Source organism: Dermacentor albipictus, chromosome 3 (assembly GCF_038994185.2).
Source record: "Dermacentor albipictus isolate Rhodes 1998 colony chromosome 3, USDA_Dalb.pri_finalv2, whole genome shotgun sequence".
NCBI lineage: Eukaryota > Metazoa > Arthropoda > Arachnida > Ixodida > Ixodidae > Dermacentor > Dermacentor albipictus.
This window is the reverse complement of record NC_091823.1, coordinates 52069302-52086359: the sequence shown is the minus strand read 5'-3', so window position 1 is coordinate 52086359 and position 17058 is coordinate 52069302.

Below are 17058 nucleotides of genomic sequence, written 5' to 3'. Positions count from 1 at the left end.
TGCCATTGCTAGCAATATTAACATGCGAGCATTTTTTTTTGAGAATTCAGGCCCTTAATTAAACAGGGAAACAACGAGAAGTCGGGTAGTGCGCGTCTTTCGGTTGCCTGCCTTGCGCTGAAGAGTTCACTGAATAAATGGTCCTACTAGCTCGACAGAAGCTCGTCTCTCTAAAATTAAGGGCCACACGCGTAGCTAAATAGCTATACAGTGACATAATAGTGACCCGCATTGCTTAGCCGCTAAGTGCCGTCTGCCAATGAACTACACAGAAAGAGGGTGATGTCCTTTTTTTTTTCTGTGCGTTGAAGAGAAGAGGAGCTAGAGTGTCTGTACGGTTCTCCATAGGCGAGAGGCTAACCGAAGGAAGCACTCGCAGTACGCACTGTTGCCCACGCTGCAAGAAGAGAATGTTGAACGCGCGGGAATTGGGCGTACGGAATGCCACTTAGCCGTCAGGGATGAAACATTCCAGAAGTTCGGCGACAGTTGGAGGAAGGTCTATACAAGTGCTGCGGCGAGGTGGAAAGCTCTGGCACTAAGTAAGAAAGAGAGAGAGAGGGATAATTTATATTGCTTCAGGGCGGAGGACAGCGGCCACTCAGCGTGCCTTAGCCTGCTTCTGTATTTGTGGGGGCAAAAGGGGGATGACCAGAAGAGAATCTGTGATGCCGGCAGACGGTAAAAGCCAAGTATGAACCCATGGCCGAAGTCGGTGAAGATTATTGGCGCTGCGCTCTGACTGATTCTTCTAATGATGATTAGGCAGTGATTTTCTTCCATCCTGAACAATACAAGCAGAACCATTCAGTTCAATGTTCAATCTTTCTATCACCGGCTTAAAATGCATTAGTCAAAATAAATGCTTTCCTAGTAGGCGTCTCAAGTTCGAAGGACGCATCCCGTTTGTATGGCTTTCCCGTCAGGTTCTCTTTCTTTCCGTAAAAAAAGTAATAGTGAGGTAAAATGAAGAAGAATAAAAATTTATCTCAGTCTCTTTCTCTAGTAACGGAAGCCCTTCGAAACAGCCTAGCTGTGCACACACAGAAAAGTCAGACAGCCCATCACGTAATACTGCTCCTACAAACGACGCTCTCTTTCGAAACATTCTTGAGAAATTTCGACGGCTTGCACCCGGAGAGGGGAGCGAATAGCATTCTCCACGCGCGCCGAAACTTTATTTCTAATATTACTATCGTCACCACTCGCTTCCTCCTCGAAAGTAGTCAGCGACCGCGGCTGTCAGCGTCGTTTCCCTCGCAGATGTGCCGCGAAGATGGATTGCCGATACGGACACACACTCACCGAGAACGGTGCGAGCTCGCACCCACCCATGTCAAAGTGACAGCCCTCCCACTCGCCTTTACTTTCGGCGGGGTGCCAACCAGCGCGAACACAACGAGAGCCGCAGTGAGCTGGAACGCAATCCGAAAAGTCAACCGACCGTCCTGCGCCGAGACATTCCGGTGTCGAGCGGGAAAAGCAGGGAAACGGGTGCTGAAAGTATGAGAAGTGAGCACCGACAGTCTTTATTTTTTTATATTTCCTGATTTCTTTCGTAGATTGCTTGTAGTTTTGTATACAAGTCTGTCGGAGTAGAAGTATTCGCAGCTGAGGCAGCAGCAAAACAGGGTGACACCGACGAAGCTATAACGTCAGGCGGGGGGCGGTGAAACGGATTGCTGGGTATCCGGGCAAGACTTGGAACTCCCTGCGTGGTAACAGATCTAACTAACGTTATTTCTCGGCAGTAGACAGCGTTAGTTGGCAATGAGTTGGACACACGTTTAAGAAACCCCAGGCGATAAAATCCATCTAAAGCCGTTCACCATTGCTTCTTTCTTACACGAAGGCGCAGTTTTGGCCTGCTAAGTTGTATGACATACCATTTAGTTACTGTATATATCACCAATGAAAACCAAACCTCATAGATAATACATACAAGCGACAGCGAGAATAAACTTTCAGACAATTTCTTTTCTGTCCTGTCTGCAGATAGAAAGGTAAAATGTACAATAACGCAAAAAGATAACTTGATAAGATTATCCGGAAAGAAATGGAAAGATCTCCTGTAACCTTGAGGTTAATGCATTTGCCCTCATACTTTCCAGGCGCCTCGGAAAAGAGCAGATGCAACATAATTCAACTGCACCAGCCGAAGAAATAAGGACAAGTGCAGAAATACCGCGATACAGGCCAATCATTTCGTGCACCCAGTGAATGCGGGCGCCGGATGCAAGGTGCCCACAAACGCGGATTGCTGTACAAGCGTTACCGCTAGCTAATATATGAGAAGAAGAGAGACAGGAAGATTGGAGACAAAAAGAAAGGAAATGAGAGATAAGAAGAGAGTGTGACAAGGCGCCCTAACGGCGCGGCACAGATATACATTGCTATGAATGCAGCAGGCTAGTGTTTGGGCTGAAGAAAGAAACCGAAATAAAGAAACATAGATAAAAATGAATACCTTTTAGTTTTATTATTTGTTCTATCTTTTAAAACCTCCTGCATTCTCATATTTCTGTCGCAAGTCTCTTAATGCGCATGCATTCATTCGCATTGTTATGGTTTTCGTTTGTTTAGTACAAGGGCCGTAAAAGAATGGTCGTGGCATACACTTTGACTCGATGCCATGAATGAGTACCTTTGGCAAACATAGTGAAAAGAAAGCAAAGCATGGTGCGAAGGTGGTTGCGGATAATATATTCACTATACGGCAATATATTAACTTGCATGTTACAGTGCTGTAGTTCTGCCCGCTCAAATCACATTATTCGGACCTAGCTGTAAGTAGCGGCTCACCAGTGAGGTGAATATAGGGCGTCAGCGACTCTACCATAGCAGCAAAACAAATGTGGGCAGTTTCTACAAGTGTTCGTGAATTGTTTCTAGTTTTTATCTAGATTTTTTTTCTTGCGTTTTACCTGGAGAAAATGGGAAATGTATTCAGTTTACTCCTAATGATTATTTTCGCACTACTTCTTCTCCTTTACTTCTTTATGCATTGTTAAGTCTGTACTCCTAAACTACGTTGCCTGCTTAAATCATAGCCAGGAAAGCATCCAACATTTTCATTGCGAATATGACGATTATATTCACATAGAAAGTGAGTTCTGTTGTGCTTCACAGTGTTTTCTAGTTCACCAGCGAAGCATTCAGTTTTCACCAGCGGCCTTGCTTTTGCTGCTGTTCTTTTTTTGTCTTTATTTGTTGGCATAAGACTACTGCGATATCTGCACGCTAGTACAGAGCCAGCTACTCTTTCACTATATTTATCACGACAGGAAAGCACTAAACAACAATGACAACACGACCTTGTTTCCATGGTGCCTGAGCTGACTGACATCGCGCAGCAGCGCTTTGCTGTAGAAAACTAGCTAAACCTTAGTTCTTGAAGATGAACATAGAAAACCAGCGCGACGGAATATCAACTGAAAGGGAAAAGTTTCAATGGTTTGAAAAGGGAGACATCTCTTTCGCATGAGAGGACTGCGTGGCCCAAAATCGGGTGATAGGGGCATTCTCACGTGCGGCTTCACTCCTTTAGAACTCAGGCCAAGCAAACAACTAAGCTATAACAGACAAGTTGATCAAGCCAGCATAGCCTACAGTCGAGTAGGCACTAACGGAAAGCCACGACTAGCGAAGCAGTGTAAGTACAGTATGGTAAGGACAAAGTGTTGTGGGGGAAAGGAAAAGGATGCCGTAGAGTCGAGCGTTTCATCATCCTGGCGTCATTCTGGAGATACTCAGGAGAAGCGTCATTAGCGAACCACCGCACATGGCGGAGAAAAGGTGGTGAAACAAAGTTCATCAGAAAAGTAGAGAACGTTGAAAGACACGAAGCAGCAACATTTCTCAGAAGCAGCCGCAGTATAGGCTAAAATAGGCAAACTCGGGCCATCAGCGTACGGCAGAAAGCGTGCTTGTAGCATAGATGCCAACTATTCACTACATCGCTGCTGCCAATGTAGCCGTGAGGGAATTTCGGCCCCAATTCTTTCTCCGTGCTCTACGACCACTCTTGATCAAGCTTCGCCGGCATCCCAGTTAATCGCTGACCGGAAGCCAAGCCGAATAGTCAATAGCTCGCGAAGGCGTGGGAAGCGGCGGACAAGTGAAGTACACGACCCAACTCTTTCTTTTGTCGATACAAACGACACCGCCTGATGCACGACAGAGGGATCCCTGTGAGGTCTCTGCACAACAGACATTGTCGGTTGTAAGTGAGGCGAAGTGCCTAAAGGTCCCGGGTCCGACCGCAGGGGACGCAACACGAAGGGAATTGCAGGCTGAGGGTGACATGGTCGTGTTGGACCAAGGCTGCAACGATTTGAAACTTGGGCACAACGAGCGAGGCCGCTGTAAAGTCCGACTACCTCCTTGTTCGGTAAATTAGGCTTCAAGTAAGGTGAAGGAATAATGTCCGTAGAGCCGAGAGTATTGCGCCGCCGTTTATTCCAGCAAGAAGACAAAGCACTCCCGTGCCACGCGCCCCCGATAGCCGCACTTTGTTTTTCTTTCTTCTTGCGCAAGCTATTTCATTTCGCTTAATAATAGTCGCTGCTTCACCTTCTCGGTCGCTTCCGTATGCACGCTTCTGCGCTGCGCATTCTCCTTGTTCGCCCGTTGCGGCATAGCAAGATTGACAGGCAGCGCGCAGTGTCCTTTCCCCGCGATTTGCTCCGCGTGCCATAGGAATGTCGTCTGTGCCACCAAAGACGTTTCAGTGACTCATTTGCTCAGCTACTGTCCTCCCAGGAATAAGACGAAAGCACTGACGACGGCATTTGGCACATGGGGTGGTGCAAACATAAGACGCGATAAACAAGATGCAGCGTTATGTCTACCTATCACTTTGTTCAGTTTACTCGCACGGCTGTTGTCTTGATTCCCATGAGTAATTTAAGGGCTGAGGAAAGAGACGATCTTGAAAACTTTGTAATCATTCTTTTACTTTATTTTTTATTCCGAAAACATTCTATTTCTTTTGAAGCGAAAAATATGGCGGGGTTGCCGGCGTTAGCGTGACCAAAGTCATTGGCATGACGAAGTAATTAAGGCGGACTTAATTAAGTCACTCGAACGCACGACCTTTGTTGAGATTCAGAACCTTGATATTTGGTAGGGGGACGAACCCATGACCTTGCGTTGTGCACAGCTTGTAAAGAACACCGTTGGTCGGGTGACGTAGCGGCGCTTCTGCTGACGTGGCCGCTTGAGTTCCATGGCTGCAATATTTTCGCATTCATCCACTTAAAGATAACTAAGTGTCCCTTTAATTTATGTTGTCATCGGTAACTGAAACGCAGAAGAAATAGTCGACCTACAAATCTTTGCAATTTTGCCCTACTTTGTGCACTTTTCTTTAAAAATCTTTAAAGTTTGAGTGTAGCGGTTGGTCAGGGGCCCATATTTCCATAATTACCACGTGCGCTGGAGAGGAACTTATATCTATAATGCACGCCCAAAAGAACCGGTGCGTTAACACGAACAAGGGCGTTTTTCTGAACGCCGTAATGGATTTTCGGACGCTCTGCATGCGTGCACATAAATTCATCAACTAGCGCCTCCTGCGTTGCATCTTCGTTTCTTCCTATTCATCAAATTCCTTAGCAGCGCGATCGTAAATCATAGCTAAAGGATCATTTTGTCACTCCAGTTCGCGCGTATTTGTGGACGCCGCAACGTGAAGCTCCAATTAAGCCGTCTCTATGAGAGCAGTGAGACTCCATTTTTCAGAAGCCGCAGGCCGACTTGACTTTGCAGTGGCATCGCCCATCCTAAACAAGTTACACAAAACAGGACTTCGCGTGAAGCGGAAGACCATCTGTCCAGGAAAACTCGGGAGTTGTTTGCCATTCAGAATGTCGGGCAGTGGTGACGTAGATTTTCGTTAAATTTGTTAAAAATTGTATTTACTCTCAAAGTGCGAAATGGTGAGAGAGAGAGAGAGAGAGAGAGAGAACGATAACGGAAGAGAAATGATCTTTAATAAAAACTGGAGAGGTTTGCTTGTGACAGGCCAAGTATCCTAGCTCCAGTGAATGTGATGATAGGTGAAATGATGCACACTGTACATACAACACTTGACAAACACATAATGTGCACATGGCACAATATACAGAAATCTCGTTGAGGCCAGTGTCTTGCAGAAAAGTGAAAAGCTCCTTCGTAGCGCCGGGTGCATACGCAGCACTAATCCATGGTCCAAGTACGTGTTATAGCTCGTGTGTGAACCCGGAGATTCATTTAGTGTGGTCCTCAGAACGGCACTTTAACGTGCAAAGAAGCTATCGATTGCAGATCACGTGTGCTATGTGCTTTCACACACTGCAGGATTTGCCGCGGCAGCCTAGTCGTTATGGCTCTGCAGGGCTGAGCTCCAGCTTGCGGGCTCGATCCCAGGTGCGGAGGCCACATTTCAATGGGGGCGGTATGTGAAAACTCCCGCCTACTTAGATTTAGGTTCTTGTTATGAAACCCCAGGTGGACAAAATTATTGCGGTGTCCGCCACTATGGCGTGCCTCACAGTACGAACGTGATTTACGCAAGTAAAACAGCACAACTTGATTTATTTCTTTTATCTTGCATGCATGCTGCAGTGGAAATATTAGCTACTTAGTTTCACGAAAGAAGTGCTATGTATAAGCGACAACATTCAGGTAAATACGGTGCACACATGCGCGATCGCACTTGTCAAATCCACAGTTAGTACGATGACAGAGAGAACTACGCAATGTTCGCGGGTACTGAGGCATTTGCACTATGTACTATCTTCGATCCCCCATGTTGTGTCACTTCGTCGCAAGTGGAACATTGTTCGAAGCACAACCTCTCTTTTAGGTGTAAACATGATGCGCAGGGCGTTGAACTGAAAGAGAGAGAGAGAAAGCTCTTTATTCAAAATGCAGACAGTTTAGCCAGCGTATTTTCGCCTACATACGAAAATACGAAAGCATCTGGACATTGACAGTTAGGCCCACGCCCACTTTATACCGCTCCAACCAGTGTTGCGGTGAGTTGTAGTCCACCATGCATCATCTTTCAATTCGCCTCAAGTGTCTGTGCAGCGATTGGGACAGCATCGATCTACGCAGCGTGTGAGCCTGGCATCTGGTGCTTCGTGCTTTGGTTGTTTGTGTCGTACTCCTCCTCCTCCTCTTACTTTAGCTATTGCGCAATGCCTCTGGCCCTCCATATTTGTGCACGCATGTGTGTTTTTCGTCAATATCTTTTTTTTTATTGAAAGGTTTTATTCTCACCGTCTTCAACTCCACGGCGAGATTGCATCACCCTGGGCTCAGCAACCACTATTTCACAATATAATTTCTTCCTACCTTTCATTTATATTTTGCTCTCTCTCTCTCTCTCTTTCGCTCACTCGCTCACTCTTTCTCTCTCTCTCTCACACGTTCGGGATTTCGTCTGCATGAAAAATCAAAAGATAAATAATTTGTCATGGCAATGAACAGGCTTTGGTTCAAATGACCCTTTGAAAAGGGGATGTTGATAGGTGGATCATGCAGGAACGACACTGAAATCTTTGAAATTTTTATGGGGAGCACGGACTGGATGTTACGATAATCGCACTTCGATAGTTGCTCTCTCGTTCTCTCGATAAAAACGTTCGTGTAGTACACCAGAGTACGAACTGAAAGTTATGCGGAAAAAGCAAAGCGAGTGAAAGAAGCTCCACGCACAAATTGGCTAGAAAATGAATAGAAAAAGAAAGAAAATAGAAAGTCCAGCCATGCACAAATATGAGGAGAAAAAGAAAGAAAAAACGCTTATTCCTTGTACAGTCGGTGACAGAGAACGCACAAGACTCCGGCAAGTGGCCCCGGAACCGCAGAACTGTCACACACGATAGAACAAAGCAAAAACGAAATGAAAAGTGCATTTGCATGAAAAAGGAAAGGTCAGTGAACGTAGGATGCGATGCACGAAAGCTGACAAATCACAGGAGTCGCGGGTTATAGACCTCAATGCCCAGCGCTTATCCAAGGGTGGAACAGGAGAAGCGGAAGCCGGGACATACACTCTCTGCGTATATCGACCACCGGGTCTGGGAAAAATGAAAGTTGCGAGAGCGAGGTAACGGTGAGGGGTGCGCACATACCGTACGTACTCGTGTAGGACTCGCACTTATTCGAAATAATAGCGGGGCACGAGTCTTGCCTGAGTGAGACCTCATGGCTACCTGCTGACAATGGGTATTGGGGCGCACTTATGGATCTATATGTTGTGGACAGCTCCCAGATAAATGATATGTATAAGAAATTTCGATGTTGCCATTATATTTTCTTGTATTTATGTTAAACATATTATTTACTGCATTTCACATTTGTGTTTGGTACATGCATTGGTAATTGATTTTACTAAAGGTATGTTCCGTCACTAAATTACAATATTGTTTTCTCGTAGGAAAGCGACATCTGGCCGAATGGCCTTTAGCTTCATCTTGTTTGATTTTTTTAGTAGATATATTCGGAACATAAGCACAAATAAATAAAGTTACACAGATAGGGACTCATAACCCACCCAGGAAATTATACCCCTGTGTTCACAATAATTGTACGTAAGAGTGTTCTCGAAATCAGCCAGCGTTTGGCCAGCCATCGGTGTTAGAGATCGTAATATTGAGACAATGCCCAATGGTTTTGTTGCAAGTAAAAGCAACGTAATACGTAAGAGGAGCTTTTGCGATAAAGATTCACCCTAGTATTAAGTACAGTTCAACCGAAGCGTATGTTTTTGTTACTGAACTTAGTCTGCCACGGTGCAGCAAGTAGATGCTAATGATGCCCATTGGTGAAGCATTACTTCCCCGATGTATTTACCACCAAGAGGGTCAGGTGCAAGAGTGGTGGTCTTTGCACGAGATTGGTCCTACACGAGTAAATACGGCATGGATTGGCTCCAGTCGGAAAGGTTTGATCACACCGGAAGGGGATGGCCAGATATGCTCCCGCTGACAATAAGGTCTACCTCGTGTGCCCTAAAGGGAATAGGGTGTCGACTCTACCGAAGTTGCAGCACAGCAGGGAAACAAGATCGGCATCATGACAGCGCAGAAAGATGAGCGAAAGCAAAATAGAAAAAAAAGAAACAAAAGGAAGGGAAGTCAGGAGGTTTGAACAAAAAGAAGAAAAGTAACTGCCTCCACAGTGGTCAGAGGAAAAGTAGCCTACAGGAACTGCTTACAAAAGAAGCAAATTTTGGGTTACTACTGTGTCGCTGGCATTTCCAAGACGATTAAATATAGAAAGTATGAAGCTAGCTAACGTGAAAAGCACCTTCGTGCAACACGATTGTTTGTAAACATATGGGATTTAGCCATGCGCTTTATTTAGGTGTGTTAGAATAGTGAAATTTCAGGACATAATGGAATGCTGATATTTAGAGCAAAACGACCTCCGAATATAAGATCAAGTACGCGTATTTTCTCATTTGTGAGCAAAATTAAATATAAAGCTTTCGTGGAGCGTATGTCTGGTAAATGGAAGCGTTACTTCCATAATTCGATACACGCGTGTAATGCTATTGACAAATGAATGTCGAGTAACTACAAGGGGCTCGTAAAGAGCAAACAACCTTGACTTATGCGGTTCACCATGACAATGAAAGGAATCGAATAAGGCAAGAACACATAGCCAAGATGAAGTGTAGAGTGTTCTACTCGATTGAAGTATGGCTACTGCACCACACGTCTGCTTCAGGCGAAGTAGGCGGGGTGACATTGGCAAAAAAAGAGTACTTTACATAAACCAGGACAAAGAATTTGTGGGCTGCCTACCGGAGACGTCTTTATTGTACAAGGGGCAGTTGATTTAAAGCAGTGACCTGCCCTATATACATTCGCTGAGGTACTTGTGACTCTCCAAAGCATCCGCGCCAGTAGCCCCCGCTTGAGTTGGCTTTTTTTTTTCTTCAGACTCGAATGTGTGTTCTTATCCCTTATATTGAAGGCCAAACGATCGAATAATTGACATTTTCGAATCAAGAATTACTGAATAGCATGTTGTCACAACTCCAGTTTTATTTTAGTAGTCGGAGATCGCGTCGGTATTTTCTTCCTCACACAAGGTGTTTTCTTTAGAAAGTGGTCCCAATCTGGGAAAAGCTAACAAACTAACAGCGGTAGGTCTGCTACGTTGCGTTAACTACAAAATAATTATTTCAAAACTTTGACTGAGAAGCATTCATCTGGTGGCAAAAATTGCTCAGCATACGTGCACAAAATATAACAGAGCTAAAGAATGTTAAACTGAACCAAAGCTGCTACGTAATGTAACAGGGACAAACGAGACTAGCAAGGGACACGTGAGTGCATGTCTGAGTTCATCTTTGTCGCGCAGTTCTTTCGTTTCTTTTCTTTTTTCATCGTCCGTTGCTTTACAATTATTGGGCAGATTACAACAGTAGAAAGAGTACAGGAAACGCGTAATGCAGAAAACATTTACCTATTCGCCAATGTTAATCGTCTATTGCAAACACTCCAGCTCATTGCTATTTTGCGATGACTTTAACAGCCAGTTCTATGTCTCAAAATTTATCTTCATTCACTCTAGGACGGTTGAAGCAGCAAGACGGAGGCATAGGAGGAGAGTTTGGCCGTGATTATGGAGAAATGGTAAATAGAAGAAAAGCACAGAGAATAGACTGATGTATGACAGCCATGGGTCATTACTCATCGACGCGTAATTCATCGCGAGCGTAATTTCCTGCCTGACGCGCGACATTCGTCGGCACAAGTACACCCTTACGGCCAACGCCAGCTTCATGCGTATGAAAAGGCAACATTACGATTGATGGAGCAATGTACACAGCGCGAAGCTCAGCGACGAAAGGAGAAAATTGAAGGTTCCAATGATTTATTGCGAAACATGTTCCTTGGACTTTGATTCAGAAGCCTAACATTTAGCTTCGTTACACCAGTCAATACCAGAAGACGCGAGCAGGAAACAACGGTAGCCGTACAGACTTCGTGCGATAATAAATGTTTTTCATCCAGGAATGCGAGTAAGAAGGTCGACGAATCTAGAAAAAAAATAAAAGAAAGGTTTAAGAAAGATGCAAGATCGTTCTGACGAGATGAATAGTGTTCTCATCTGGTCATATTTTCTTTTTTACTTGCTGATACTTTTAGCATGGAGGAGAGTGAGAAAGAGATAAAGATAAACGTGGTGGGAGAGGTAAGGAGGTTACAACGAAAAGATTCGGGTTTGTTATCCTGCACTGGGGAAGGGCTAGGTGAAATGCAAGACGTAAAGGATAGCGGAAAGAAAAGGCAAAGGCACGATAAAAAAAATAGATAAGGTTGGGAACGTCCATGACAACTACAGTCTCTCTATATGGCCACTCGCAAGCAAAAATTTCAAGAGTGCCTTGACCAATTTGTCGTGTGACGACTGTATAGGTCGGCGTTCTAGGACCGTCTGCTCCGAAAGCGGCCAGTCGTCAAAAGGCGCCAGCGTGGTCGCGAGTGACTGCCTGTGTGCGCTGTACTGGGGACAACGGCAAAGAACGTGTTCGGTAGTTTCCGTGCTACCGCAGTGGTCACACGAAGCACTGTCTTCCCTTTTGATGCGGAAAGCAAAGGATGCTGTAAAAGCGACGCCAAGTCACAGTCGGTGAAGTGCCGTTGTCTCGGGTCGGGAAAGCGCAGGTGGAGGACGAAGTTGAAGACAGGGTTCCAGTCGATGCATACGTGTGTACTGGAAAGCTTGTGCGTTCCACAACGATTGTGTGGCATTGTTTGCAAGCACTCGAAGCTTGGCTGCTTCATCTGATTTTTACAGCAGGATTGCTTTCTGCAACCGTCTTCGTGACCAGATCAAGCAGCTTCATCGGAATATTCATTGCCCATTACGCCCTAGTGGATAGGGAGACACTCAAAGTGATATCATGTCCTTGCTCTGCGAGGCGATGAAGGAGCTTCCGGATTTCTATAATTACTTGCTCGTAGGGTCTACGGGGTAAAACGGAAAGAAAGCAATGCAGAGCTGCTTTGGAGTCACTGAAACACTCAATTTTTGAGGTGGTTCCTCTCGAATTAAGCGAAGTGTGCTACGAAGAGCAGCAAGCTTTGTGGCTGGCGATGTCGACTGGTACGGTATCTTGAACTTCAAGGTGGTTAGTTTCGCAGAAAATATCACTGATCCTGCAGAACCGTCCAGGGTGGACGGTTATGCATGAATGGGTATGATTGCTGTAATTTTTGTACAGCAAGAGCAGCGAAAGCTGCTTGACAGCTGCTGATGAGAGTTGTGTCTTCGAATTCCTCGTACTGTCAGTCGAACTTGTGGCTGAGCCAAGCACCAAAGGGGAAATAGAACTCTCGCTGCGGCTGTGTAATCCGATGGAATGTGTACACGATAAGGTAGTATTGTCTCCCAAAAAGAGGCATGTGGTCGGTCTTCTGGCAGTGAGGCGAGATAGTGGAGAAGGGCGCGAGCAAGGTGCCTGACGTGTGCTCTTAGCGCTTCGATAATTTTGTGAATCTTGGCTGGGTAGTGATGTGTCATTGCAATGGTTTCTAATGTTGATGTACATCTTGGTAACTCAAGACAGGCCTTAAGCGCCTGGACCTGAGCACGTTCGCTTGTACAGATGTTAGTTCTGCAGGTATTGGTCAGCATTGCCAAGCTGTACCTAAGATACCCGAGAAACAGCGTCCGGTACAGTTGCATCAATCTGTTTACTGAAGTACCCCAGGCTGTTCCTCCAAGAAACTTGAAAATATGAGAGATGAATGTGATGAGCTTCTTTAGGTATACGCCACATGGGGACTCCAACGTAGGTCACGATCGATGATTACTCCTAAGAACCTGTGCGTCGTGACATAATACATAGTTTGTCCATCGATGGATATGGCGTATCAAGTCATTTGTTTCCGGCTAAACGGGACCAATGTATATACTTCTGGGAAATTTCGAGGCCTTGTTCGCTAAGGTATGTCGTTATCGACGTCACATATTTTTGGAGCCTTGCAAGCACTTGAGGACGCATGGATGGAAAACGACTCTTCAAAGACTTGTTTGCAATTACTGATGGCCTTGATAAGCTAGAGCGCGAATTGCCAGCTATAAAGTTGTCTAGCTAATCATATACTTAATGTAATATTGTATATGATGACCGATTCCACAAGTAACCAGAATTCAAACACGGTATAACAAGCAAAACTTTTGCTTGGGCTAGTTGGTTCATGCTTGAAGTAGTAAAGGCAAGGCGCAGAAGACCAGGCGCCGGTCCTGTCATTTGTGTTCTTCTTCCCGAGTCCTGGTCTTCTGCGCCTTGCCTTTACTACTTCAAAAACGGGATAACAATTGTCCCCAGGATTTATACGATGCGAAATGATGTTCTCTAAAGAAATGCATCTCCGGCATTCGAAACTACAATGGCATGTCGCCCGATTGCAGAAGCAGCTTGAAATTTTTCCGTAGAATTGCCCTGAAAACAACAACTACTGAATGTAACTGCAGCGTGCAGTTCAAATTTGATTTTGGAAATTCACTTAGACGCCACCATTGCCTGCTCGCACTCAATGCTGCAGTATGGCCGTGCTGCGTGGCACTGACCGGCTTTGTCCTGCACCAGCTTGACCAACCGATTGTAGCCACATCCAACTTCGCATTTTGAAGCACTGTCAATATCTCAATAAAAAGCGATGTCTTCCAAGGCGCCTAGCCAGGAGCTGCCGAGATTGAGCGTGAGCAGGAAAGCGTGCGTGTGATTTGCCCTTAAGTTTGGCATAGTATGAGGCTGGTTGAACTTTCGAAACTAATCGAAATCAACGACATTTGACTGTTGCGATACCCAAAGTTTCATTCCTAGGCGGGCGGGCGTGGCCGAGCGCTAGCAGATGATAGTCAGTGACAGTGTGATAGTCGTAATTCTGAAAGTGCGTAATTTCCACCGAAATTTGGAGTGCAAATTATCGCTTACTTCAACCACTTGGCCAATAGCCGCCGCACATGGGAATCAGCTGTATTAAGGAGTAAGGCCGCAACGAAAGAGTAAGGAAAATGTTTCTGTTGAAAAGGGAACATTTTAGAAAAAGGGGATTTCGCGGCCCGCTTGTGAGCGCCACGTACGTCGCAGTACTGGAAAATTTGGCTGAGATGCTCACTTCAACTTATGCTATCCGCGAACATCGTTTTTTCCCCAAGTACGAGTGGTGGTGCAGGACCCCTCATAATTTTGAGTAGGTGGTTGTTTCAGGCACAGGTAATTCCGAGGAGAGGCAATATTGGGCAACGAAAACAGACGTTTTACGACTTGTACTAAAAGCTACGAAAGTATATATAAGCCCACACGCCGCGGGAAAGCATTCTTTAAAATGACGATTAGTGCAGGTGACTTTAATGACCTCACTCCTTCCTTCTTTAGCTATCTGAAGGTGATAAAGAAAGAACCGAGTTGTCGATAATGCGCGCATAAAAATCTAATCTTGTTACCAGGCACTGGTAAATCCGAAATAAAGCTCTGCTAGAACTGATAATGCGAAAAATTATTCGGACACTATGAACACTGTAAATGCCGCCTTGCTGGGTACCTCGAGCCTGAAACCCTCTCTTCTAAATATTTTGTCTCTTGAGTTCAGGTATGTAGATGCAGTCGTACAGAATTCCACGGCCTCAAATAAACAAATGAAGCGCAGCACGTTCTTCACTATATCTCGCTCGATCGCCCTCTCCATTTTCCATGCGAGTGCCATTTCGAAAAAGTTAGATAACCAGAGCAGCTAAAAACATCCTTGGGAAAAGAGTTCCTCGCTGGAGGGTCAGAGTAACCTTTCGCTCTTCTAATCATGCATACATTTGGATGTATATGGGCCCTGGCTTCAACTCTAGAGCCTTTATGAAACGCTGCTGGAAAGGGGGCATCCTTCTTATAGGATGCTCCTTTCCAACTGGGAAATTTCGGAGCAGCACGCTCGGGCGCCTCTCCCTGCGTCACTGCGTCAAGATAGCATCCGTTATTACGACCCATCTACATAAATGGCAGCTTAAGGAACGGTCGCCACAGTTTCTATGCGTAAGTATAGTCCGGGATGACACGTCCGGCGTGTCTCCGCACATGAAACGCCAAAGAAAAACAGAAAAAAGGAAACAAGAAGAAAAACGGCTTCCTTGGTGTCTTGTAAAAAGTTCAAGTCGAAGAGGAGGTCGACCGCGATGTCGATGGGGCCTCACTGCAAGCTGCACGCAAGGCAAGAGCAGCAGATCGGCATTTCAGATAAGCGTCGGGGACCCGAAAACGTTTGTGAGCACTTCAGTAGCAACGGCGTTTCGTCGTCGTAGTCCGCGGTCCCGCTATTCAACCAGACAAAACCCATTGGCAACGTAAATTTAGTGCACAGGGAAAGCTAATTTTGTCATTGTGAGACGTCATTGAACTACGTCAAGGACAGTACGTTTCTTGTGGCTCGGCCTGTTCCCTTCCGGCAGGGCTGCAGCGACACGCCGGAAGTATATTTCTGAAATTCATCTTTCATTCTTTAGAAATTCATTCGGAAATTCATTTCGCGACATGTGATCCTACATACAGGTGCAGCCTCTTCACGTTCTGGCTGGCTAACAGGTTTTTAGCGTGCGCTACACGAGCGCCTATAGGCCAGTGTGGTTGGTAGACCTCCGAAATTGAGATTGAGATTCAGATTTATTGGTTACAAAAAAAAGGTGTAGTTACATCACAAATTTACAGACGAGGGTCCCAAAGTGAATGGACTGTAGTGGGACCCTCGGTTAATAATACCATTGATGATGATATCTATAGACAGAAAATGAGCGGTATCATCAAATAACATCGTCCGATCAACTGCATTATTATACATTTCATTTAAAATCGAGCACACACAAAAAAGCACGTTATAAAAGAAAGTCGGGAAAAAGCATTAATGAAAGAAGAAATGACAAGTAAGACAGAAGTCAGAGATATACCGCCAGATCATAGTACAGTTATCGCAGGAAATGATATTTAAGGTAATTTTTATAAATTTCAAGAGAAGTACAGTATTTTATAGTTGATGGTAATTCATTCCAAAGAGAAATTGCAGCGAACACAGATGTTTTTTGCCGTAATTGGTATGAACCACAGGTAACAAGAAATTGTTGTTAGCTGCAAATCTGGTTATATTTTTATTCCGCAAAAGGTCAACTGCAATGAACGGAAGCTTGAGGTTATTATGAAGCAACTTGTGGAATAAGATGAGTATGTTAAATCGGAACAAATTATTAACAGGCAAGATATTGTACGCGCGAAGTAACACAGAGGCATTGGATTGCATGGAGCTAGAGGTGATGATGGGTATTGACCGATTTTGAATATGCTGAATTGATGATAAGTGACAAGTGCACGTGTTGCCCCATGAAATATAATTTAATTATGTAATTAACTTAATTAATTATATGGTCGTAATTATTGTGACTATGAATGAAAGCACAATACAACGCTAGCAGAGCCTCACGAGAAAAAGAAAGAGCGAGCTTTGATTAATGCACGGACACCAAACTCAGTCTTCGGCTTGAGATGCATAAGTGACAGCGAAATGTATACGGTTAGGGTCAAGATATATGCCAAGAAAAGTGACATCGTTTCAAAGAGAAATTGAATTAATTCCAAGTTTTAGTTCAGGAGTAGAAGTTAAGAGCTTCTGAGCACTTTTAAAGAACATAATAAATATCATTCGTATTCAATATCATTCATATTGTACGGTTCCTTTTCGAACACAATTTCCATTAGGTCGTGTGATCAATCATACAGTAAAGCGCCGCGTTAGCTGTTTCGATGAGGTTCAACATTGATACTGGGCCTTACGTACAGTCGACGTGCGCTTAGTGTTCCTTTGTCGGGAACGCTGCTCACGCCTTGGTCCACCATCTGACTCTGCCTTTCAATATCCTTCAGGCAGCAGCTACCGGCGGGAGCTGTAAGTACCTCGGCAATCACCCAGCGAGAGACCAGGCGGAGACCGATCTGTGGAACCAGCGCACCAACCGAAAATAAAGAAGCTATGCAGACACAAAGAGAGCACAGCCTAACACACAGAA